A 25864-nucleotide genomic window follows, 5' to 3' on the forward strand; every position below is an offset into this window, starting at 1 on the left:
GGGTGTTTTTAATTGTATACACATATTCCTGCTCCCTCAGGCCTCAGAAGGATACCAAAACCAAGCAAAGGAAACCAAAACCAAGATAATCAGATATCAAACAAGACCTTGGTGCAGTGAGACAGTATTGAATATTATATATATGTACATATTGGTGTGTGCGTCTACATATTTGATGGATTTCACTCAGAGTTTTCACTTCCCTGCCCCTGCCAAATTGATAAAGGAAACACGCACGAAGGCAATGAATGCATATAAGTGCATTCATGCAGCATCACCCAAGCGCATCTTTGGGTATTACTCAATAAATTATTAAATTCTGTCATATTGCTTTGTCTGACTGCGGCAGTACTATTGAGAAAATTTTGTATTTCCTCCAGAATGGTACGATTCCATTTAAACTGCAGCAACAGACAACTTGTGGGTTGGCCATTTAGAACGTCTCCAGAGTAATCCTGTTTGAAATGATGACAGCAGTTCGCTTCTCGTATGCATTTCTCTCGAGACATTTTTGGACAAATGATTTTTTTAGTTATAGTAACCTGCTTCGGATAAAAGAATCTTGATCCATGCAAGTTCTTCCCTGGGATCTTTGTTAACAACATGCAAGTAGTTAGCAGGAGATTTAGAATATGGCTCTCATCACTCCAGTCGTTCTGATGTAAATTTAAAATTCCTTCTGCAGCCTTTGCATACAGGTGTAGTTTTCGAAAACCTGCTAGGTACTCACAACAACAAACGCCATCCTGCTTTTAATAATTTTGATCGTTCACTGATTACTCTTTGTACTATTATAGAGCGCCATTATATGATACTGCCTATGGAACCTATGTAAATGAAACCGGTTTTATGCTTTGCATATGCAATTTCGCTAAGTTGTTTGATCATTGGGTATAATGTTTTTTACTTATACAGCAGTGATGGTAGTTTTATAGACGGCATTTTTTTGAGACATTGCCGTACAATTCCTGGTCCATCTATATGCCTGTCTGCAACACTTGGCTCCTTTTCATAAAATGAACACCTTGTCATAATTTAACCTTGGAATTTGATAGGGAAGTTGTCTCAACCTTGCTCTTTTGAGGTAAAGCAATTTTTTGATTATGAAACATTAAACCATAATTCTAGGCTCTTAACTTCTTTTCTTTTGGCAAAATTAAATTATTTGTTGTTTGGCTATGGATGTCTTTTGCATAGATCTTTCTGAGCTCTGTAATCTAAAAGATAAGATCCTCGGATAAAAAATTATTGCATCTTCAACTCGAGCTTCCATGTTGCGTAAATCTCTTTGAGCTCTATAATTAAAATAATTAGATTCGTAGTTGAAAAATCATAGCATCTGGAAGTTGAGCTTCGCATATTCTTAATGTAAAATGAAGGTGGAGTTCCGTATTCAAAATGGGAAGAAAAAAAAACATAAATGAATTTCGATGCACCATGACAGGGGGAAGGAAGGAATATACTATTTTAAGCTCGTGACAATAAAAAAATTAAAGTTGTGACCTACTTATGATAATTGGAGATTATGCTATTTTTAATTTGTGAACTCATCCTAGGGTTTGGGCGTAAGGTTTTTTTAACAGGCATTCGATTCCCAGATTATTGGGCGTTGTTAATTTGGCTTTATAATTACCAGATAGTTAAGGTTGGTGATACCTCTGTAAAGGCTTGCTCTATAGGTATATTCTCAATTATATAGATTATTGGATTAAAGTAAATTGTAAATATCGTTAGATTATTGGATAATCATTGGGGAAAGTGGGTATTCTTTTGAAATAACTTTTCACCCCACACTGTTGTGATATATTTTTGTGTATAAATATTGGTTCTCTTATATGAAGACCTAGAATTTACACAATACTCTTCTCTAAGATTAGTTTAGGAAGTGCTTTTGTATACTTTGCAGCTTTGACAAATTCTGATGGCGCTGGAACTGAAACTCTTCGTGGGACAATGTATTACACATTAAAATGCTGCAAGGCGTGAAATTCTCAAAAACTCCACTGATGGTAGAGGCTTTTATTTTGTTGATTATCTTTACAAACTAGTTTGTTTTCCCAGTTTTCTTCTTATAAATATTGGAACCTTTTCGATTGTTAAGGTTTCTAGTTTATTCTCTAATTGTTGACTTCTTGTGGATGGATCATTTGCAATTTAGTTGGATGTATGTACAGTGGTGCAATTTAACATTATATGCATTTTTTGCCTTATTTATCATAAATTGTCATCATATCACGAGCTGGCGTCAAATTCCAAAGATCCAAGATGACTTAAACTATTGATTAGGGTCGTTGCTTTATGTTGCCGCTGCTTTAAGCTGAAGAAAATAGACTTCGTTGAATTATTTAATGAAAAAGCTTTCGTTGGATACTTGGCTACAGAACCATCTGTAGTTGTTGAGAATCATTCTGCTTTATTTAAGATCGTTTGGTTTTACTGGGAGTCTTCACCCTCACCGGGATCACAATTACATGGAATTAAACAAAAAAAATTCCATAATCAGTGGCGGCACTAATTGTGCCACAGAAGCTGTTTGCCCATCTTTTTCACTATTTTGGACTATCTATATCATTCAGGCTTGATAACAATGAAAACACCATGATAAGACACCTGTGGCGGCACCAATTGTGCCACAGAAGCTGTGTGCCCATATTTCTCACCATTTTGGATTGTCTATATCATTCAGGCTTGATAACAATGAAAACACCATGATAAGGCACCTGTCAAGCCTTCTCTCTACTATTATTGATGCTCAAAACAGAAATGGTTTGGGTGGCAAGCTTAAATCTTGGTCACGTCCTTATGACTGCATCATTAAGGAGGTGCAGCATCTTGGTTATTGAGTGTATTGCGTTTTTATTCTTTCAAAACGCCTCTGATACTAACATTTCTGATGATCGTCTTGTCAGATAGCTGTATTTTGAATTGAAGAGCAGAGATTGACTTTATGTAAATTAAATGAGATTTCAGAGGTGATTTCCTTCCACTGTCTCTATATACCAGTTTTATCTAATGAAAAACACTTGATTCTCAGTTTCCGTGAACGAGGATGCATCTTATTCTTTTTTGGGCGACTTGCTTGGGTTGATCTCTTTCCTTATAAGGAAATGTGTTTTGGGCGACTGGTTATCATGTCATTTTATTCTTGGCGTCCTTATCCATGGTCTCCATGGGGATGCGGATAAAGTTATCATTTTCTAAAGGAATTGGATGGATCTTTAGATGAGGCTAGCGGTGGTAATCGTTTATAGATGACATCAACCACAACCACATGCACATGCAGTGTTTAAGAGTGTTGGCCTTTTAAGAAACCAGATTTTGTTCGTAGGAGTGCTTTAGTGTTGAATAGATTGGCCATCTCATTGACATAATGACATAGTTGTGGGAACCGATTCTCCTATGAATGCCTACCTTTTAGAATTGGTGTGTTGATGTTCACATACGCATTTGAATATCAACAATGGGAAATCAGTAACCTTTTATAACCCTTGGATTTTTAATTTTTTATAGAAGTCAGCACTTCTGTGAATCCTAAAATAACCATCTCACAATATGGCGATCTGTTTGAATTTCGAATAGCTCAGTATAATCTTTTAGGACTGCATATGATCTAAGAACTTCAAAAGGGTAAAATGCATGATTTTAACATGTAATACAGCTTCTGCCAACAATTTTGGTATCAAAGATAAAGAGACTAGAAATAATGAGCATGCCCCAAACTTTCCCTTGTTGAAGGGAGAATAAAGTTAATAAAGCCATGAATGCATAGAAATACAGTATTTAGAACCTTTCTGAAAGGCATACATTAAGGTTAGGCAGGATAAAAAATTGTCAACTCTTTGACTAACTATTACATACATATTTTAATGATAAACCATATTACATACATATTTTAATGATAAACCATCTTTCATCTTGACATTCATCATGGACCATGATTTTTTTCCGTCAAAGCATTCTTTGAACTAAAATACCCGACCCAAAATTGGAATTGGCTCAACCCACAGAATACTCTCCACCACCATTTCTCATTTCTCAATCGTGAATGCAAATACTCCTTTCCCCAACGTTACTTATGTCTGTAAAGAGCTAGCCCATATAGTGAATTTATGAAGTAGCCTTCATTTTAGTGAGTCAACAACACGCATGCCATGGAGATTATGCCATTAACCTTTGTTAACTTAATTCCCATCATGAAAACTAGTAGACGATCTTTCAGACTGACTATAATTTGAAAAAGAGCTCCGAGAACATAGGCACTTGACAAGAACACCTCTTAGCCACTCTGACTGATTTGAAACACTCCGCAAAAATGGAAACCTAGACTATGTACAAGCAAAATTCAGAACATTAAATGTTATAGGAAAATCCCATTTACAAGGATTTCGAAAACCTTTCCTTTTCATCAGCTAGTAGTTCATAAGCATTGTTTATTTGTAAATAACAATTTGGAACGGATCTCTCCGTATTAAGTCATAATCACATGTTTTTTTTTTACACTGGGCAGCTCTTCTTATTTTAAGTACCAAATTTTGCTTCTTTGAACCTCGGATTAGAAGTCTCGCAATTAAACCATCTTTTAATAGTTTGCTTAGGCTGGGTACCATGGAGGGAGGCCTCCTTAAAAATGGAGTGGGTGACTGTTGAGTTTTTAGGAGTATCTAAAGGCGAACGATTCTATGAAGTTTTTAAATATGTCTCAGCTTAAAAACTTTAGTTCTTAAATTTAAGGAAGTTAGTGGTCCTGTGAATATCACTTGAAGAATTTAAATTTATGATAATATTATTTTATTGCTATCTTCATTAGATGTTTAAAATAATTAATAGATTCTTGACATGTGGTAGGCAAAAGATTTCAATTTCAATTAAATCATAAGCCTCCTCCGATAAAAATAGAACCCAAACCCCCTCTCATAGAACTTTTGCCTAAGAATCATGTGCTCTCTTGTTTCCTCGAGGTTAAACTCAACCAATCTAACATACGTTTCTCCATTCTCTTATATCTTGGGCGTTTCTCCATTCTCTTATATCTTGGGCTTACATATCATTTGAAGGGTGGAACATTACGCGCTCTTCCCATACACCAACTCGTAAGGCGAAGGAGATGTTTTGAGGAGTTGCTTCAAAGAAATGCAATTCATCTTTTAGCAATTGGTTCCTATTATTTTTGTTATTTTAATTAATTTAATTAGATTCTTATTTGTTGACTCTACCAGACTATTACCCTGTTGGTGAAAATTTGTCGACTCTACTAAGAGAAGAGGGTTGAGCAATAACAACCAAAACACATAATCTTTATGATGATGGTCTTGGTTGAGAAGTAGTCCCTTGATGTTCTGTGATGCAATTCATTAAAAATTTTGTGAGGCACTTCTTTTTCATTCATCTGAAGAGTACCATTGAAATTGTTCTTTAAATTTTTTTTTTTTTCATTGTACTATTGACAAATTTTGCCCTTGTAATTTGTAAAACATTCTTGTGTGCAAGAGAAGTTGGTTCGGTTACTGATTTGTTTCCATGAAATGAACCCTTTATTCACTAAGACTGTTTCCAAAGCTTTCCTAGCTTCAACCAAAGGATCAAGATTTTTCATTAAGCATTTATAAAGACCTCTAGGGGAAAGGCATAATAGTGGTTTGGGGTCTAATGATTGCTCACTTTTTGTCAAGCATTCATAGAGACCTCTAGGGGAAAGGTATCAACAACGGTTTGGGGTCCAATAATCGTTCACTTTTTGTCATAATGATATCCAATGGAGTTACCTACTTAAATAATATCATATATACCAATAGTGGACCATTGCATTGGTAGTTGTTATTTTTTGCTTTTTGCTTTTTAATCCATGATTGGCCCATATCTACACCATTATTGGAGATTTGTGAATCTCTACTGGGACATTTCTGCATGACTTTTGAGACATTTATTCACAAGCACTAGTGATTTTGAGGGAACGATTATCGATGCAATGGGGTCATGTATTGGTTGATACTTTGAAATGACCAAATTTTGACCCTTCCGCACATAATGACTCCTATGTGTATTGTTGATACCCAAAAGTCAAAATTTTAGCTTTAGACATTTAGGTAACATATGAAGAGAATTAAAAAAATTGTTACAACTTGATATATTTTAATTATGTGCATAAAATTTGTTATAGTCGATAGTGTTACCTTTCTCTTCAATATTTTTAATTAATTAGACTACAATGTGATACTCTTGGATTGTCATGATCCAATTTACTCTTTTCTAAGTAATATCCACTTGATTTTGATGATCCAATGTGCTCTTTTCTTAGTAATAACCACTCGATCTTCACGACCCAATTTTCTCTTTTCTCAGTAATATCCACTTGATAAATTCTCTAACACTTGGTGAACCACATATTCTATAATCTTATTTCATGCCACTAAACTTCTTCAAACTTTCCACCATTGTGGAAGCTTGTTTCCCTACAAGGTTATATTTGGATTTACATGCCCACAATTTCCTAGAATAAAGTTTTTCACCTTTCAGTCATCCTTTTAGTTTCATACATCTATACTACATTATCCTGCATACATGATGAAATATTTCGATAAAACTGGATTGGCCAACATGAAGGCTAAAGAGGTTGCAACTTTAATCTTTTCCAATGTTTCTCCCCTTTAGTGGTCCTTTTAAAATCCGAATATTTCTTGAGCATGAGAGTAATAGATTGCAATAGACCTGCAAAGTCTGAAAATAATACTCTTAAATTGTGATATTGCTATTAGGATTTAACTGTGTAGTTTTCGAGTCAAACTCATTGACCCATGTGTCATGAGTAGTGATTCATACATGAGTCCATCTCTCATGAGAATAAATGGAACACTTAGCACTTATTGGATCTAGGTGACACTCAAAGAGGTGAAGCACTTGGACTTCTCGAGAGGTCACCCATCCTAGTACTACTCTAGCTCGAGAGTTTCCTCCATGGCTAAAGCCACTTTGCTTTCAACCCCATTCCCAAAACCTTCACCAAATGTTGTGCCTTTTGAACCATTATTAGAAAGGCCCTTAAGTTTATCAATTGATACACAAGATCTATTTTTCCACATCAAGTCAAATTGTGATATAGCTATTAGGATTTAACTGTGTAGTTTTTGAGTCAAACTCATTGACCCATGTTGTATGAGTAGTGATTTACACACGAGTCCATCTCTCATGAGAATAAATTGAATACTTAGCACTGTTGGAAACTATAATTGGAACAATTGTTAGATTGTCATTGATGTCAAACCTATGAGAAAGACATTTACTAATGGTATAAAGTGTATATCATTTGAAGAGGATTTGAAAATAAGAGATAGCAAGGTGAGCTAGTGGTGTTGAAGTGATGAGAAGTAAATTGTCATGGAAACATAATGGACAACACTTGATAAGTTAGTCGTTGACATGATAATGTATTGCTCAATCAATACATGAAGAAGACAATTGGATGAAGCTTAGAGGTTGGAATAAGTCACCGGATAAGCTTGAACGAGTATTAGTATTGGTCGATCAATGAAGGAGCTGAAGCAGAAGATCAAGGAACTTAAGTAAAAGTCGAACAAAACAGTTCAAGCCGAGTGTTAGTTATTGCCGAGCAAGTATATAAAGAAATGTGAGTAGTGAACGAACGTAGTAATGGAAGAGTGAATATGTTGATGCTGAGTGAAACAATATAGTGTATGATGAGTTACATAGTGATGACCAAGAAAAACAACACAATGATTGTTGAGTGAGAACAAAAGTTATAGTTTGAGAAAGATTTGAATTTGAGGTCGACATAGTTGGAATTTTGAATTAGTTAAAGCACATGGAAGATAAAGATTGATGAGCTGACATATTTAATGTATGAAGAGAGTTTATCAAGCGATCAAAGACAATGATTTGATTGAAAGTCTCTAGAAGAAGAAGAACGAAAAGATGGAAGGATTCAATGAATTTGACCTAACCCTAAGATCAACGATGATGTTTAAGTGGCAACAGATCAAAATTACCTATGTAAGGAGACATAAGAGATGTTTTCTAAGGTCGGTTCGTTGTTGTTTGGCAATCTTAAGGAGAAGTTGTGAAGAACATAACAACAAAGATGAAGTGTGAAGAGTTTGGTGAAGAGTGATTGCTTGAGGAGGTGCCAAGCAGATTAGTGATGGAGGTGTATGGAGGCTAGTCATTGAATCGACATATGAGCAAATGGAGATCAAAATTTGCAAAGTGAGTTGTACTTTATAGATCAAACTTACTGTTACATTCTAACCATTTTATCAATCAAAATATTTTAATCAAGTTTGACCTAATAGTCATTTTGTAAACCCTTTAGTCAAGGTGACATTATAATGGAATAATCCAAAGTCCTCTAACAAGGCCACTTCTAAAACGGTGGTTAAATCCTTTAACTGGGTCACATTTAACAATGTGTTGTATAACCCTTAACAGGTTGGCTCTTAATCGAGCTCACTTCAGAAGAGTGAAAAATGGGTAGCACGTTACTTGGTGGTTTTTCCCAAATTGGATTTCCACATTAAATCTTGGTGTCAACGTGCTACTTATCATGTGTGGATGTTATTGTTATGCAAGCTATGTTTTACAGTATTTTATTTACTAGCACTCAACACATATAGAGACAGTGAGTTAAGTAATTACATGAAATGTTGTTTTGTTGATGATATGCTATATAGACTAAGTGGTTGAAAGCTATATTGACGCAAAAAATGACATACTTGAAATCATGTATGATATATGTACACGGTGTGAATGCGTATTCATGAAACCTTAGTGTAGAATGCAAATAGACTGATGACAAACTAGACTAGATCCAAGATATCATCATCAGAATGTAATCTCTATGAGCATCTCATGTTTCCCTAACTACAACTGCTAAAATAGCTCTCAGACCAGCATCTTAGTGACAGTTCTAGAATGGGAGTATGCTAAAAATGCAGATCTATAAGAATGCATGCAAGATCTATGACTGTAAGGTAGATTATATGCTATCAAAATGGATATGCAACAAGCTAACATGCAATGAATGATGTTAAATGACATAAAAGCAATACTAAAATGCTACGAACTTGCCAAAATGCTAATGCTAAAATGATGAATCAAAACATGCCTATAGTGCAGATGCCTAAAACTTGGGTCCCTTTGCTCTTGGATTTCCCTCCTATTTATAGGATTTCAGAAGGGGTTGGGGTAAGAATCAAGATTTTCACCTTTGATTGGTGGGTGAAAGTGAAACTAAAAATATCTCATAAAAGACCAAGAGGAAGAGTCCAACAGACTTGATTTTGAGGATGATTGAGGATATTTCCAATTCTTTTAAAATGAAAAAGGGAGATTTCCAATTTTGTGAGGATAAATGATTTTGTTGATTTAATTAATGTCTTATTTATTTTCAATACTTTTGCCTTTTTTTCCTCCTCTTTTTTTACATTTCATTCTATGAATTTGAATTGTTTTTCTTCTCTTTTAAAGTTGATTTAGGTCTTGTCAATTTGATAGGTGATTAATGACCTAATGTGATTTTTGATTTGAAAGTTTGTTGTGTTTCTTCTGATTTTCTCTTTAGTTTGCATTGATTGATCGAAATTGCGTGATTTAGGTCTTTGCCAAATTTTTGGTGTCTACAAATACCCCTCTTTGAGTCGCATATTAGTTCAAAGACTGTCTTGATTTTCTGATTTTAGGTCAACTTCTAATGATTGGATATCTGTTCGATGATATTTTGATGTCTGATTGTTGATAGTTTGATGTTTTAATTGCTGTTGATTTGATGTTTTGATTGCTATTGATTTTGCTTGGATACCTTGGTTTTGGTAGATTTGATTTTGGCTGGTGTAGAACATTTTTGATTTTTCAAAAAAAATTTGATGCCTCGGTTTGATTTGATGTTTAAAATTTGGCTGTGATAGGACGTTTTTGATATCTCAAATTTTTTTGATGCCCTGGTATACTGCCCCCTCAAAAATGAAATTGGAAGAAATGGATGCGTGAAATAGGGATGTTCCAATTTTATTTCTGAAAATGTTGATGAAAACAGTTGATAGGGAATGTGTAGTCACAAAGTGATGTTTAGGATCAATCAAGTAATGTTGATAGATAGAAAAAGTGCCCCCTTTAGGATACAAAGTAGGGAAAACTAACATGTCCATCTCAGGATACAAAGTAGGACACATAACTGGTCCAAGATAGAACTATTAGCTGATTGATGTAGGATGATCACTTGTGATAAAAAATTGATGTCGTTGTTCGGTGGTCAATTGTTCGGGATGGGATGAGTGCCCCCAATGAGCAGGGACATTTGGATCAGACACAAACATATGATACAGGAGATGAGATGCAAGGTTGATTTGTGGAGTGTTTGTGGTCATTTGGCTAGCTTATCATGTATGTCATTGATGAGGACCCATTTATGTTGATGTTGATGACCTTCTGATGTTGATGATTCAACTTTTTTGATTTATGAGATATTCAAGCTTGTTGATGTTTGGACTTGTGCATTTGTTATATCATGGACTTATGCATGCATGTGATTGTATGAGTTGATGGATATGGTAGCAGTGGATGCACATGTGTGTATATATATATATATATATATATATATATGTGAGTGATTAATGTAGATGTATCATGATTTAGAATAGATGGTATGACATGAATAATGTAATGAAAATGTGATGTGGTCTAATGAATTCAATGATATGAAACAAAAATGTGGTAAAAGAAAATTTGATGTAATGAATTGGCCGTAATAGGATATAAGAAAATGAAATATAATGACATGTAACATGATGTAATGAAAATGATTTGTAATGTAATGGAATGAATTGTGAAAAATGAATCATAATGAAGTGAATGTCATGGTAATGTAATGAAATGAAGTAATGAGATGGAACCCAATGTAATGTGGTGTGATGTGATATGATGAATATGGAATGAGATGAAATTGGTAAAGAACACAAAAAATGTAAATGCATGAATATGTGGAAAAGTGTCATGGAATGCATGAGAATAAAAAGGAATGCCCAAGTGTGGGGATGGGATGAAAGGATATGGAAAGATAAATGAAAATGTGATAAAATAGGATGAGACAAATGAAGTGTGATTGAAAATGAAAAATGGAAGGAAATGAAGTTGTTTGAGATTCAAAGGCTATGAGGTGGAGTGTCATCTTTTGAGATTCAAAGGCCATGAAATGAATGAATGATGTGGCAAAATGAAAGGAGATGGAGTATGAGAGGAGATGATGTAGCAAAGCAGATGAGATGGAAAGTGATCAAAGGAGATTGTTTAAGATTCAGAGGCCACGCAAGGCAGCAAATGAGGTGGTGAAATTTGATAGTGACTAGAATTGTTTGAAATTTGAAAGCCATATAATGCAATGAGTGGAATGAAAAGGTGAATTCATGAAGTGTAATGTTGGTGTGGATGTTGCAAATAGACAAAGTCCATGATAGTCGAGTGCTTAGAAGCTCGTTTTGATGTTGATGTTGATGTTGTTGTCCATTTTTTTGATAACCAGTTGTGAAGTTGCTAATTAATGTTTGGGAATTGCATCCTAGTTTATGTGCCAACCGTTTTTTTTCAAGGAACCCAAGGTGAAAATGCAAACTAGATGAATGCAACTAACTATCACTTTTTTAAAGAGATACAAACTAATTGTCATCATAGAGCGTGTGATAAAAAGTGACTAAAGTACAACAACCACTATATAGTGATATGAATACTATGCCATGCTGAGAAGTACTAGCAAAGAGGAACATTGTACAAGAAAACATGACAACCACTAAGAAATATAAGCTATAGCCGCAGGATAATAAAAATAGACATGCAAATAGTCACATGTCGGATAAAATACGTTACCTAAGATAGCGCACAAAATTGGTTGAGGTACACATGGTGTTCTATATGAGAGGAGACACTTATAAGTGGACACCGATAATGTGTGAAACCAAAGGATCACTAGAGTTAAATAGTGAAAAACCAATAAAAATATCATGACTTCATCTCAGTACCTCTAGTCAAACACATCACCGAGGTACTAAAAGAAAATGATAGCATAGAAAACCATTATTTGCAGATCAAGCGTGCTTCTAGTTGTGTGTAACAATGTCGAGTTTGTTCAGTTCTGCCAGGGAGCAACTGTTGTACTAGGCAGATAAGAAGGCGTGAGATGTGTCAGCAGTGATTTAGTAGCGGAATCTGATGGTTAGTGTGCATTGGCATGGATTTGGGTGACTAAATGTCAGAGCTAAGGGTCAAGTGTACTAGGTACCAGTGCCACAGGATGTAGAGAGTGGATATGTGGAAGACTAGTACAGAACAAGTTTCGAGTGAGTGACAACTATAAGTAAGCAGGTAATATGTGAATGAATCAAGGCAAAATGAAGAGTAGAATGCAATTATTGGATGTATTGAGAAGTTGTAGGAATCGTGCAAGTGAAAGTATGTCAGGTTCACTAGATTAGTCAGAACAAGAGGGTGATGCTAGCCAGGGAAGGTGGATGAGGCAAGGACAAAGAGAAAAGCGCATTCGAAAAACCTTCAAGGAATGGGTGGATCATTCAAAACTCGAAGTGTTAATTTCAAGTTTGAGTGAGGCAAGTCAACCAGGAAAAGGGCTAGCGCAACCCGAAAAGGTGGGGATGGAGGCAGAAGAAATGCCCTTGTCAGCTTTAATGATGTTAATGGGGACAACAATGCAACAAGTATTGTAGGTGGTATTAGATGATGAGCCAGTGACATAGGTGGAGAATAGTCCACCTGAGAAGACAAAGAGTATGTCGGGAGCAGAGGAGGAGGTGGGGGAAATAAAATCTCCTGAATTTTTTTTGGAAGAAACTTCAAAGGATGTGGGAGGTGTTAGTGGAGGTGAAGTAATGAGTGAGACACATTGATTGATAAGCCTCGGGACACCAGGATGAGGGTCAACAGAAGGGGGAACGAGTGGTGTAAATGTGGAGGAGCCACAACTAGAGGTGGGAGATGGAGATCAATCATCACAGGACGTGGAAGGATTACAGAGATTGTTAGCTGTAGAGAGAGTTCAAGTGGAGAACGCAGAACAAGAGGTTGCATTTTTGGTGGGATTGATGGAGAAGGCACGAGAGGATGGGGTGTAAATAGAGGCAAGACGAGGCAGTGGTGGATGTAGAGAGGGTGTGGGTGCAATTCTAGAGAAAGAGCTACATGTGGAGCACTCACAGGTGGAGGGAAATGATGCGAGTATGTGGGTTGAATGGTCACGCGCTTAGCAGTTACAGGAATTGCTGAAGATGGCACAAGTGGGTTTAGAGAGCGCTTAGAATGAGATGGTGTTATTACGATCACAGTTCGAGTCTTTTAGAGAAGCGATTACGAAGGTGAATTCCTTGGCATTGAAGTTGCAAGAGCAGTTAGCATTAAGTAATTGTAGTATCGTTTGGGTGAGGCAAAAGCGGACGTGAAGCATTGGGGAATGATGACTGGTTAGATGCAATAGGAGTAGGATGTGGCCCTACATGGGGGGTAAGAAAGTTAGTGGAGAATGTGTTCATGGAAATGTACCAGACGAAAAAGGTACACCGAGAATCTATTTATTGGATGGGATGTTATTATCAGACATTCTCGAACAAGGACTGGCGAGAGACACAATTTATAGATAGGGAATTTACACATCTGTTGAGCACGAAATTACGTGGTGGGAGGTTTCCAATTCCCATGGATGCAGTGTGGAAACGTAGGGTGTTGACACTAGGTGCTTCTTTGTTTGGAGCTAGGCTAGAAGGGACGCCATTGATTGGACACCCTATTTTTCCATCTCCCCCAAGGAGGCCAGAATAAACGATCCGCTAGAACTGTTGGACTGTAATGTTGTCATTGACGTTGTAGGAGAATGAAAAGTTTGTGCTTGTTGTTGTGGAAATCAAAGGGACAAAAGATGTTGATTGTAATGCATCGTCATGTGTGTTTTGGGATTTGGTGGAATATATTTGGATGTTTTTGCGTTTTGTGGAATATGTAAATGTTTTTGGATTTTTGATAGGTATTTGAATATTTTGGCATTTTGTGAGAAATGTTGGAATGGTTTAAACTTCGTAAAAGTGGGAACAATGCGGTCCGTAGAGTAAGGACAACTATTACTAGTAGGCGAGAATATATGTGTGGGCACATAATGGAGGAATATAAAGTCAATAAATGCGCTATTTTGGTATTTGCTTGCTTCGTATATGGGGAACTGCAATGTGTAAGGCATGAATTTGTGTATTAATTGCCTTTACAGACAATTATAAGGCCAATGTTGGGACAGTCCTTTAGGCGGGTGTTGAGACAGACATTCTTGAGGCCTATAAAAATGCGTTTTGGGGCCCAAAAGGGATACTTGGGTCTTGAGGAGATGAAATAGGGCCTTGAAAAAGGTGTTTGGACCCAAAAGGTGTGTTGGGGGCCTGAAAAGGCATTGGAGGTGACCTAAAAGGACATTGGGGCTTTGAAAAAGGCACTTTTAGCCTAAAAAGGCACTAGAGGGGTCCAAAAAGGACATTGGGGCCTCAAAAAGGTGCTTTGGGCCTAAAAAGGTGCTGGAGGGACCTGAAAAGGCATTTGAGAGGCTTGAAAAGGGTGCTTTGGGCCTAAATAAGCACTGGAGGGGTCTTGAAAAGGGCATTAGGGCCTTAAAAAAAGGCGCTTTGGGCCTAAAAAGGTGCTAGAGGGGCCTAAAAAGGTGTTTGGGCCTAAAAAAAGGTGGTTGAGAGGCCTAAAAAGGTGTTGGGCCCTAAAAAGGCGTTTGAGAGGCCTAAAAAAAGCGCTTTGGGCCTAAAAAGGCACTAGAGGGGGAGCCAAGCTCTCACGCTTACACTTACTTATTTTGTGCCCCCAGTTGAGTGAGGATGCAAGAATCCGATAGATTTATGGGCTTTTGAGATAACATTGATATATTTGTTTACGAAGGGGGGTTGGATTAATCATGGCCACTGCAACATAAATAAGACTAATGATCCATGGGGAATTTTTGCTCGTGACAAGAGGAAGGAAACAGGGGCACCTCTTGTGCTATCTGCGCTGTGCCAAATTTTCCAAAGTCTTGGAAAATGTTTCAGGATATTACTACGTTACTTCTTAATATCAGTGAGGCATGTTGGTTTCAAATATTTCATGTCCTATTGTATAGCCTAATGGAACTAAGGTGAGGTAGGAATTGACAAGAATTTTGGGGAATTTTTTTTTCTGAGCTTTCGTAGCTATATTTGGCAATTACGACCCCCTTTTGAATGCTTTGGGCAATTTTTGAAATTAAAAATATTTTTAGATGATTTTTGATTTTTTTGATATGTTTTGACAAATTTTGAAATTTTTTTGATGATTTTTGGTAAATTTTGGATTTTTTTGACATTTTAAAACGATTTTTGAATTTTTTTTGATGATTTTTTGCAATATTTGGATTTTTTTGACATTTTTAGACAATATTTTGATTTTTGGGAGTGGAATGAGGATGTAAGTGAGATTTGTTGGAATACAAGGTGTAACCAGGACCGTGTGAGGCACCTAAAGAGGTCAGGAGACCAAGATGAGCTAAAAGGCAGGAACATGGGCATGGATGACTGTGTTTAGGGATGCAAAGGTGTAGTAAAAGGAGTTTAGGAGATAAAATGGGTCAGATGAGGACTAAAAAAAGCATTAGTGATCATTGGTCAAGATGGATAGCTGAGATGTGTATTGATTTTCCTGCAATTCATGTCTATGGTATCTCAATACATAATCATACTCCCTATTTTCCTGAATTTGTTGCGCTCCCTTTTGTCACTATCATACTGGCCGTCTTTGCTACTATGAACTATATTTGATGCAAAGAACCACAAAATTGTGACCCACAAGTGTTTCTCAATTGGGTATGTGTGAAATTAACTTGAGTGTGCTAGATGAGCCTTAAACAAGAAAAAATTGTCCAAAGACAATTGCTTGAGGGCTGTCTTGAAGGTTTTTCAACATTGAAGGACTTGTGTTGTTTAGGGAAGTCCAAAGGTGTTGTCTCTCACCGCTTTTCAAAGGTAGCGTTCTCACTTCTTTTGTACCAATTTTTTTTTGATGTGTTTCCAAAGCTTTTAGACATACAACTGTTTGAGATGGATACTATTGATGGGTTCTGCTAGTTCTGTACCATCACAATCTAAAAGTCTATAAGTACTAGTCTCAAAGGATTTTGTGATAAGGTAAGGACCAATCCAATTAGCCTCCCATTTTCCTTTCTTTTCCCTAGCCACTTGGTTCTTAGGGTTTTCTCTAAGTACTAGGTCACCAATCTAAAAAACACAGGGTTTCACCTTTGTGTTGTAATGTCTAGATAAGCTATTCTGATACACTTTGAGGTGGTCATGTGCTACACGCTAATGCTCTTCTAACAATTCTAGCTATTCTAGATGGGCCACTCTGTAATCCTCATCTAATAGGATGTCCCAAAGAGTAACTCTCAAGGATGGGATCTCAACCTCTAAAGGGAGAATAACTTCATAGCTATAAACCAAGGAGAAGGGTGTCGCACTTATAGGCGTCCTTACACTCGTCCTGTAGGTCCAAAGGGTGGGGTTCAATTGTAAATGCCAATATCTACCAATATCATTGATGGTTCTTTTGAGGATGTTGATAATGGTTTTGTTGGTGGCCTCTACTTGGCCATTGCCTTGGGGATAATAAATTGATGAGGAGTGGTGTATAATGTGAAAATTTTCACATCATTTATCAATTATTTGATTTTTAAAGTACAGGGCATTATCTATAAGAATGGAATGAGGTATGCCAAACTGACAAATGATATGGTTTAGAATGAAGGAAGAGATTTTTTTTCCCGTATAGTCGGCAAGTGGCACCACTTTGACCCACTTGGTGAAGTATTCTGTGGCGGTGATAATCCATTTATGTCCACTGGAGGAAGGTGGATGGATGGCTCCAATTAAATTAAAGCTCCACTGATAAAAAGGCCATGGCGTGGCCAAGGGGTTAAGCTCTTGGGGTGGTGCATGAACAAGGTTGCTATGGATTTGACATTTTTTGCAAGTTTTGACATAGTCGATAGAATCCTTTTCCGTGGTTGGCCAGAAATAGCCCATCCTAAGAATCTTCTTTGCTAGTGTGAACCCACTGGAGTATGACCTACAAATCCTTGCATGGACTTCCTACAGAACGACTCTAGACTAGTCCTTTTTGAGACATCTAAATAAAGTACCATTGAGACCTCTCCTATATAGCATATCAGCCACCAAAGTGTAACGTGAGGTTTGTTGAATGAAATTCCATTTTTGGTTATGTGAGAGGTCAGACGGAATGGTGTTATCACAGAAGTAAGTGATGATGGGGTTATACCAAAGGGAATCGAGAGCGTCTAAGTGGAAAATGATAAGGGAATCAAGTTGGATAAACGCGGGTTGAACCACCTCTTCTACTAGGAACTCATACTGCTCGTGCTACTCTAGGAGCTAAAGTAAGGAGGCCAAGGTGACCATAGAATCTATTGCTCTATTCTTCTCTCTGAGAATTTGTTCAAAAGTAATGTGAACAAAACATGCCTTGAGTGTGTCAACCATATGTTTATAAGGAAATAATTTTTCATCTTTGGTTTGGTAAGTGTCAGTGACCTGATTAATGATTAACTGGGAGTCTCCAAAAACCTCTAGTGCTATCAACTTCCATTCTAAAGCTAGTTTGAGACCCAAGACTAAAGCCTCATATTCTACCATGTTGTTGGTGCAGGGGAAAAAAAGTTTGTAAGACTTGGGGATGGTAACACCTAGTGGTGTGATGAACAAGATATCGACGCCTGATCCATGGTGTGTGTAGGAACCATCAAAATAGAATTTCCATGTTACTGGCTTTGTTTGAAGAATGTACATGTTTGGGAAATCTGTTATTATAGGATTTGAACTTTTTATAGTTGCATCTTCCAATTGATCGACAATGGCCTATTCTTTTATTGCCTTCCTATCAACATACTCAATGTCAAATTCACTCAGGATCTTACCCATTTGGCCAATCTACCTGTTAATGCTGTTTTGCTGAGAAGGGAATTTAAAGGGATCAATTTTGGATATGAGCTTGACTTTGTGTGTTAGAAGATAATGATGTAGTTTTTGGGAAGCAAAAACTACGGCTAGGCAAGCCTTTTCAATGAAAGAGTAATTAAGCTCATAGTTTACCAAGGTACAATTGATGTAATAGATGGCCCGTTCTTTTCCTTGGTCATTATCTTGCGGTAGGAGAGCTCTGATTGATTTACATGCACTAGTACATTTGACCCCATTTTTAGACCAAAATTTTTGACCATTTAATAAAATGGGTTCAAATTGGTCAGAATAGGCAAGGAAAAATGTCTTTTAAAAAAAAATCCATGAATTTTGACCAACACATGCATAGCATGTTAAAATAAAAAAGGGGCAAGTTAGGGTTTATTGTTATGAGCGTGTGCGGGAGCTACACAAGAATTTTATTTGGAGTGCGGGAGCTCATAGACCTCAAGGATTTTACTTCATCACTTATGACTCAGAAGATGCTGTGGAGGTTGTTGTGCAAAAGCCCTTTCACAAGTTCAATGGAAAGATGGTAGAGGTCAAGCGATCGATCCTCAAGGAACAATTTATTGGGAATGCCAGGTATACTTTAGGAGGAGGTCGAGGAGGAAATTTGGATATGGCTTCAATTCGAGTGTGGCAGGACCCTATGGGCCTAGAATGAATACTAAGCATGTTGTTGCTCCAGGAGGTAGAGGTGGTTTCACTTCATATGGACCTATTGGAAGTGGATACAATGCACCTGGGGTTGGCTATGGAAATGGTGTAGGATATGGACCTACAATGAATGGAGGCAACTATAAAAGTTCTTCTTTTCGAACCAACCCAACCTATTCTACCAACATAGTTGGCTCTTATGGAGGAGCTCCCACTGGCTATGACAATCCAACAACTGGAGCTTATAACAACAATCCAGCTCTAGTGAGAAATATGTGGGGTAATGGAACTATACCATATGTTGGAGGAAATGGGAGCATAAGTGGTTATGGTGGAGGTGCAACATGGGGCTTAGGTCAAGGTAGTAATAACTAGGAAAATGGAAGTGTTTCTAGGTATACAAGTGGCTATGGAAGCTCTAAAAATATCTATGGCTCAAGTGCCGGTGCTTATCCAACACAAAATAGTGGGTATGGAACTAAAGTGGAAAAATATAGCTCAATAACAGGGGCCTATGGAGGTACATATACTGATAGTTATAACAACTCTGCTTATGGAGACTTAGCTTGGAGATCAAAACCATCTAATCTTGTTGGAGCACATTTAGTAGGCTATGGGCTAAGCACAGTCAGAGGTGGGTTGCATAAATAAACCCCGAAAACATACATTTAGGCTATTGAGATAAACCTATCGATGGATATAGAGGTGAGACAATCAATACAATTCAGAAATATTTTCTATTTTCTTTTGCAGTGTTATTTTTCATAGGCAAGTTTTTTTTCAGGTCTTTTTCATGGACCAATTAGGATTAGTCTCAGCTTTATGCTTATTCATACTTTTTTTCAAATGTTTTGTTGTTTTCTCGAGGAACAAATGTTAAATTTTTTGTGAAAATCTATTATATTTTTCATTTTTTAAAATTTGATCAACAATATATTTTGTATAGAGAATAGCCGCATCCCATTGTAATATGACATGCCTATACATATACTATATTAAGTGCTAATTAGAGTAAGATTACATTTATGCTTCCTTGTCTATTTTTGTAGTTGAGAGGACAATATGGTCTCTCTAATCTTTTGAAGTTGAGGCAATTTGGTTGATACTGCAATTATTTGGAGTTTCTTTGTAGTTGAGATACACTAAATATATCACTGATGTAATATTTATGGTTTGGGTATTTTAGCACTTTAGATAGTACGATCCAATGCATACACTGACCAAGGAATGGAAATTTTTGTGTGAAATTAATTACAAGTATTTTGGTTTGGGTATGGTTTTGGATCTTAGTTCTAGCTGATGTTACAGTCAAATTTAATGATCAGGTTAGGCTTTAGATATTCAGTCACATTGTGAGTGACTTGGTTCATGTCTCAGCATGTGACCTGAACTGTATATCTGATTCAATTAGGTATATTCTCTAGTTTTGTATGGGTGTCTGCAACTTTTGTAATGGTCTAGTTGTATCTTTGTAATTCCTCTTTCAATTTTATTTTGAAGTGTCCATGATAGACTCATGGGCATAATATAATCTTATTGATTCTCTTATGCCTAAGATGATCAAGTGATTGATATTGTTTTCAATTATTCTTGTGTCATATTATGTAGAGAAACATGCATGATGGACATTAATCACAAAGATAATGTTGCAAGGATTATATCCTGTTTTAAGGATGTCCACTAAGAATTTGAATGTGATGTTCAATGAAACATAGGAATTCTAGTTTTGAATAAATCAAATTACAATTTGTATAATGATGTTTGTTAAATTTTAGCTTTCCTTTTAATAGTATATCTACATTTTATGTTGGTACCTTTTTACAAATTTTAGTATGGCACACTAGCAAAATCTGTAAAATGCATTATTTGGGTTATTATTTTTCACGGTAAGGAAAATCATTGTGAAGGGAGCAATGGTCACTATCTGCCAAGTCTTGGTGAGGTCATTACTAATAGGATGTGCATGTGCAATTCTCCCTTGCTATGTCTTTTGGTTTACCATCCTAAACTTGGTCATAGGGCCATCCTGCATGGGCATCCTCCCTTCAACTGAACTGTCTATTGTGGATGAGTGGGGCAACTAAACTTAAGTGTGGTTGTTGCCAATTGAAACTGAGCTTTGGCCCTCCCGGGCTCCATCCTGGCGTTGTTACTTTCTTTCGACCTTCCTCCCTTCTTGAGTCCCTGGGGTGGGGTTCTAGCCATTTAGAAACTACTTATCCTGTTGCTCTCGGGTGGCCCCTTAGAATAGTAGGAGAGTTCCATCCAACCAACAGAAAATGGAGTACCCCAGTAGGGTTACTGGAATGCATCCTAGAGGTATATCAAATTTGAGAGATGTTGTTGGTGAAGAGAAGCATTGCAGAAGAAGAATTTGCTGATTTTATGGAGTCTTTGCATAAGGAAGTCAAGTTGAGGTTGGAACAAAGTAATCAACAGTATAAGGAGAATGCTAATCAGTCTAGAAGACACCATGATTTTCAAGTTGGTGATGAGGTGATGGTTCATTTGAAGAAAGGAAGATTCCTAGTTGGAAAATACAGTAAGCTGAAGATGAAGAAATTTAGACCTTGTAAGATCTTGAAGAAGTTTGATAGTGGTAATGCTTATGAAGTTGAGTTACCTAATGAAATGGATATATCTCCTATATTCAATGTTGTTGATTTATAAAAGTATCATGAGTCAGATGATGAAGTTGTTGTGTCAGAAGATTATACTAAGAAACAGATTGAAGAAGTTGAAAAGGTATTGGATCAAAGAGTTGGTAAGAGCACAAGAGGAAAAGATTACTATGAGTATTTGGTGAAATGGAAGAACCAACTAGTCGAAGATGCTACATGGATTTATCAATCTGAGTTGGATTTAGCTCAGTTTGTGACACTTGCATGACTCGAGAGAATCATTTCTCCAACCCTAGTTGTCTGATGCAGGAGCATCTTGGGTTTCCTTGCAAAACCTGCACTTTGTTCTTTCTTCTTGTTGGTGCCGAGTGATGGTCAATACTCTACAGTATAAAAGTGAAACTAGTTAAGTATGGGCCTTGAGGCTTTTGAAACTCACCTCTTTTTTTTCACAAGCCCCATTGTCTTATTGCTTACTAATTATATATATTTGATGGGGACACAACCCAAATACCAGAATAGACACAATAGAAAGGGGAAATTATATTAACTGAGAAAATAAGCTGGTACAAACAGTGCAAAGAAAATAAACTCAAAATATGCCCTGCGGGCTTACAATAGCATAAATCTGGAGAATATTTCTCCTTTTAGCACCTCCTCTCAAGCTCCAATCCGAACTGCCTTTTACAATGCCATAAACCTCCTTAAATAGACCCCGGAGGGTTAAGGACTAGGAGTATATTCTAGAAAGTGCTAGTGGGCATCCACCGACAAAATAGAAGGTTCCGGAAGCTGCGTTAGAAGTCGGTGCAATTCTAGAAGAATCCAGAAACGGTAGCCGAACTTCCGGGAGGCATAACTTTTGAACCGTAACTCCGATTGACGAACCGTTTACATTTTCGGAAAGCTCTCGAAGCGCTCTATAGCCCTATGGACAAGCTTCGCTCGTCCCCCATTTTTTGACCCTTTTCGAGGTCATTTAATGCCCCAAATCTGACTCTGAAGCATTCTTAGGGGGTCTCCAAAACCCGAAAAACTGCAATAACTTTCGAACCGTGGGGCCTTTTGACCTGATTCTTTTTCTGGAATGCTCTAAATCTCGATTACATTCATCTGGCCAAGTCACACCTTCTAGGTCACCAAAATGATGGTCAAATTGCATGCTCCTATTTTTTCGGGATTTTTAAATGCACTGATAGTTGAACTATGAGAGTTGGAACCTTTATTTGAGCCAAATGGGTATCAAAAATGTAAAGACATAAAATAGAAACTAAGTCTAAGTACATTTTTTTGGGTGACACAGGATTGCCCTTATACCTCTGGATGCTCCTGCATCAGACACCCAGGGTAGATTGAAAAGTGACCCTGTCACTTTATGGATGGTAGAGGAAATCCCAAATGGGAAACCTCAGCTGCTGAAATCCAAGTTGAGTCTTCGATCGGTCGTCCTTTCCATTTGACCAAATACTCTTCATACTGCCTGTTTCTGGTACTCCTACCCACACGATGATCTAGAATGTCTTCTATCTCCTCCTTCTTAGAAGCAGGAATTGGACATGGCTCTAAAACCAGCTCCTCATCAGCACCATCATCATGATACTCTGTCAAATCTGCAATGTTGAAAATGGGAGAAATGTGAATACCATCTGGCAGCTCCACCTCATATGCATTTCCTGAGTTATGTTTCTTCAAAATTTTGCAGGGGCCAAATTTCTTCATTTTCAGCTTGTTGTAAGTACCAACTGGAAATCTTTCTTTTCGTAAGTGTACCATGACAAGATCCCCTACTTGGAATTCCTTATGTCTTCTCCTTGCATCAGCCCTAGCTTTATACTCTTGATTCATCTTGATAATGTGTGCTTGGACCTCCTCATGTAGATGCTTGATGTGTTCAGCAAAATCCTCAGCTTCAGCACTTGTTCTCTCCCCTTGTTCTATCTTCCTCAATTCTGGTGCAGTCCTTGGGCTATTTCCATATACAATTTGAAATGGTGATTTTCCAGTACTCCTATTTACAGAGTTATTATAAGCAAACTCTGCCTGTGGTAGAATCAAATCCCATCCCTTAGGCTTATCTCCAACTAAACATCTCAGCAAATTGCCCAGACTTCTATTTACCACTTCTGTTTGGCCATCAGTCTGTGGGTGATGCGTGGAACTGAATTTCAAGTCTGTTCTCAACTTCTTCCACAATGTCCTCCAGAAATACCCCACAAATTTAGTATCTCGGTCAGAAACTATACTCCTTGGAAGACCATGTAGTCTTACCACCTCTTTGAAAAACAAGTCTGCAATATGGACAGCATCATGAGTTTTATGGCATGGAATGAAATGTGCCATTTTGGAGAACCTATCAACCACCACGAATACTGAGTCATTACCCCTTTGTGTCCTTGGCAATCCAAGAACAAAATCCATACTTATGTCTTCCCATGGCCTTGATGGAACAGGCAATGGCTGATATAGGCCAGTATTTTGACTAAACCCCTTGGCAACTTGACAAACCTGGCAACTCTGTACAAACTTCTTCACATCCTGTGTAATTTGAGGCCAAAAATAATGTTCTCTAAGAATGGAAATGGTCTTATCCCGACCAAAATGTCCTGCCATCCCTCCACTGTGTTTCTCCTTAATCAGATTTTCCCTCATGGAACTCCTTGGAATGCACAATTGACTACCTTTGAACAACATGCCATCCTGAATCAAATAGTCCAACCACTTGGTTCTATCTACAGCAACAGGTTCTTTACAAGATTTCCATGCTTCAGCAAAATCAGGATCCTCGGGGTACAAATTCTTGAGTTCATCAAACCCAACTACTTCAACCTGCATTGTTGTAAGCAACAACTGTCTCCTACTTAATGCATCTGCAACCCTGTTAGATTTTCCACTTCTATGCTTTAACACAAATGTATAACTCTGCAAGAATTCTACCCACTTCATATGTCTCTGATTCAACTTACCTTGGCTATTTAGGTACTGTAATGCCTGATGATCAGTATACAAAACAAATTCCTTTGGCAATAAATAATGCCTCCATTTCTTTAAGGCCTGAACTATCGCATAGAACTCTTGATCATAAACAGAATACTTCTTCTTTGCATCATTCAATTTTTCACTAAAATATGCAATAGGCTTACCTTCTTGGTTTAATACAGCCCCAATAGCGCTACCACTAGCATCACAGTCCACCTGGAATACTTTTCTGAAATCTGGAAGTGCCAACACAGGCTGTTCAGTCACCTTCTTCTTCAGCAATTCAAAACTTCTCGCAGCTGCTGCGGTCCATTTGAACTCTTTTCTATCCCCTCTTATTGTATCAGTTAGGGGTGCACATATGCCACTGAAATTCTTAATAAACTTTCTGTAAAAACTAACTAGACCATGAAATGATCTTACCTCAGTAGCAGACCTTGGAGTAGGCCATTCCAAGATGGCTTTTACCTTCTCTGGATCCATTTTGAGACCTTCAGGTGATATAACAAATCCCAAATAGACTAACTCCCTTTTTGCAAAGACACACTTCTTTAGATTAATTAACAGTTTCTCTTCCCTTAGCCTTTCAAAGACACTACGAATATGCAGTAAATGTTCTTCCAAAGTCTTGCTGAAAATTAAAATATCATCCAAATAGACAATAACAAATTTTCCCAAGAACTTCTTAAGTACCTCATTCATGAGCCGCATGAAGGTGCTTGGGGCGTTCGTCAATCCAAAGGGCATGACTAACCACTCATAAAGACCCTCCTTGGTCTTGAAGGCTGTTTTCCACTCATCTCCTTCTCAAATCCGTATTTGATGATAGCCACTCTTCAGATCTATCTTTGTGAAGTACTGAGCTCCGCTCAAGCAGTCCATAAGATCATCCATCCTTGGTAAAGGAAACCGGTACTTGATGGTTATCCTATTTATAGCTCGAGAATCTGTACACATCCTCCACTCTCCATCCTTCTTTGGTGCAAGTACTGCAGGTACTGCACATGGACTCAGGCTCTCTCGAATCAAGCCCTTCCTCAACAGCTCCTGAACCTGTCTATTTAGCTCCTCTGTTTCAGTAGGAGTCATCCTGTGAGCAGCCTTGTTAGGCAAACTAGCTCCTGGAATCAGATCTATCTGATGACTGATTTGCCTTACTGGTGGCAATCCATCTGGAACATTATCAGAGATAATATCTCCAAATTCTCCTAGTAAATCTGAAACTTCAAATGGTATTTCACTACTACCTTCTTTATCTTTTCTAGGAATCAAAGCATAGCACATGCGCTGATGTTTCATGCCATCTAAAAACTTCCTTCCATCAACAAGACAAATCCTAGCACTGCTACATACCTTTTCACCTTCCTTTTTCATGGGCTTCAATTTGTGGCGAACTCCATCCTTTGTCAGAGAGTATGTGTTTGCATGTCCATCATGTATTGCATGTCTATCAAACTGCCATGGTCTACCCAACAGTAGATGGCAAACATCCATCGAAATAACATCACAGAGAACTTCATCATGGTAACTCCCAATTTTGAATTTTACTAAACATTGTTCACTTACCAGGAC

At 37.4% G+C, this 25864-nt stretch overlaps 1 pseudogene; it reads left to right on the top strand.

Annotated features, from left to right (window-relative positions):
- Positions 1-12782: 12782 nt before the first annotated feature.
- On the top strand, positions 12783-19346 carry LOC149575777 (uncharacterized; annotated as a pseudogene).
- Positions 19347-25864: the final 6518 nt, after the last annotated feature.

Source organism: Cupressus sempervirens, chromosome 2, assembly GCF_028749045.1.
Source record: "Cupressus sempervirens isolate cs-2001-9-10 chromosome 2, ASM2874904v1, whole genome shotgun sequence".
NCBI classification, from domain to species: Eukaryota; Viridiplantae; Streptophyta; class Pinopsida; order Cupressales; family Cupressaceae; genus Cupressus; species Cupressus sempervirens.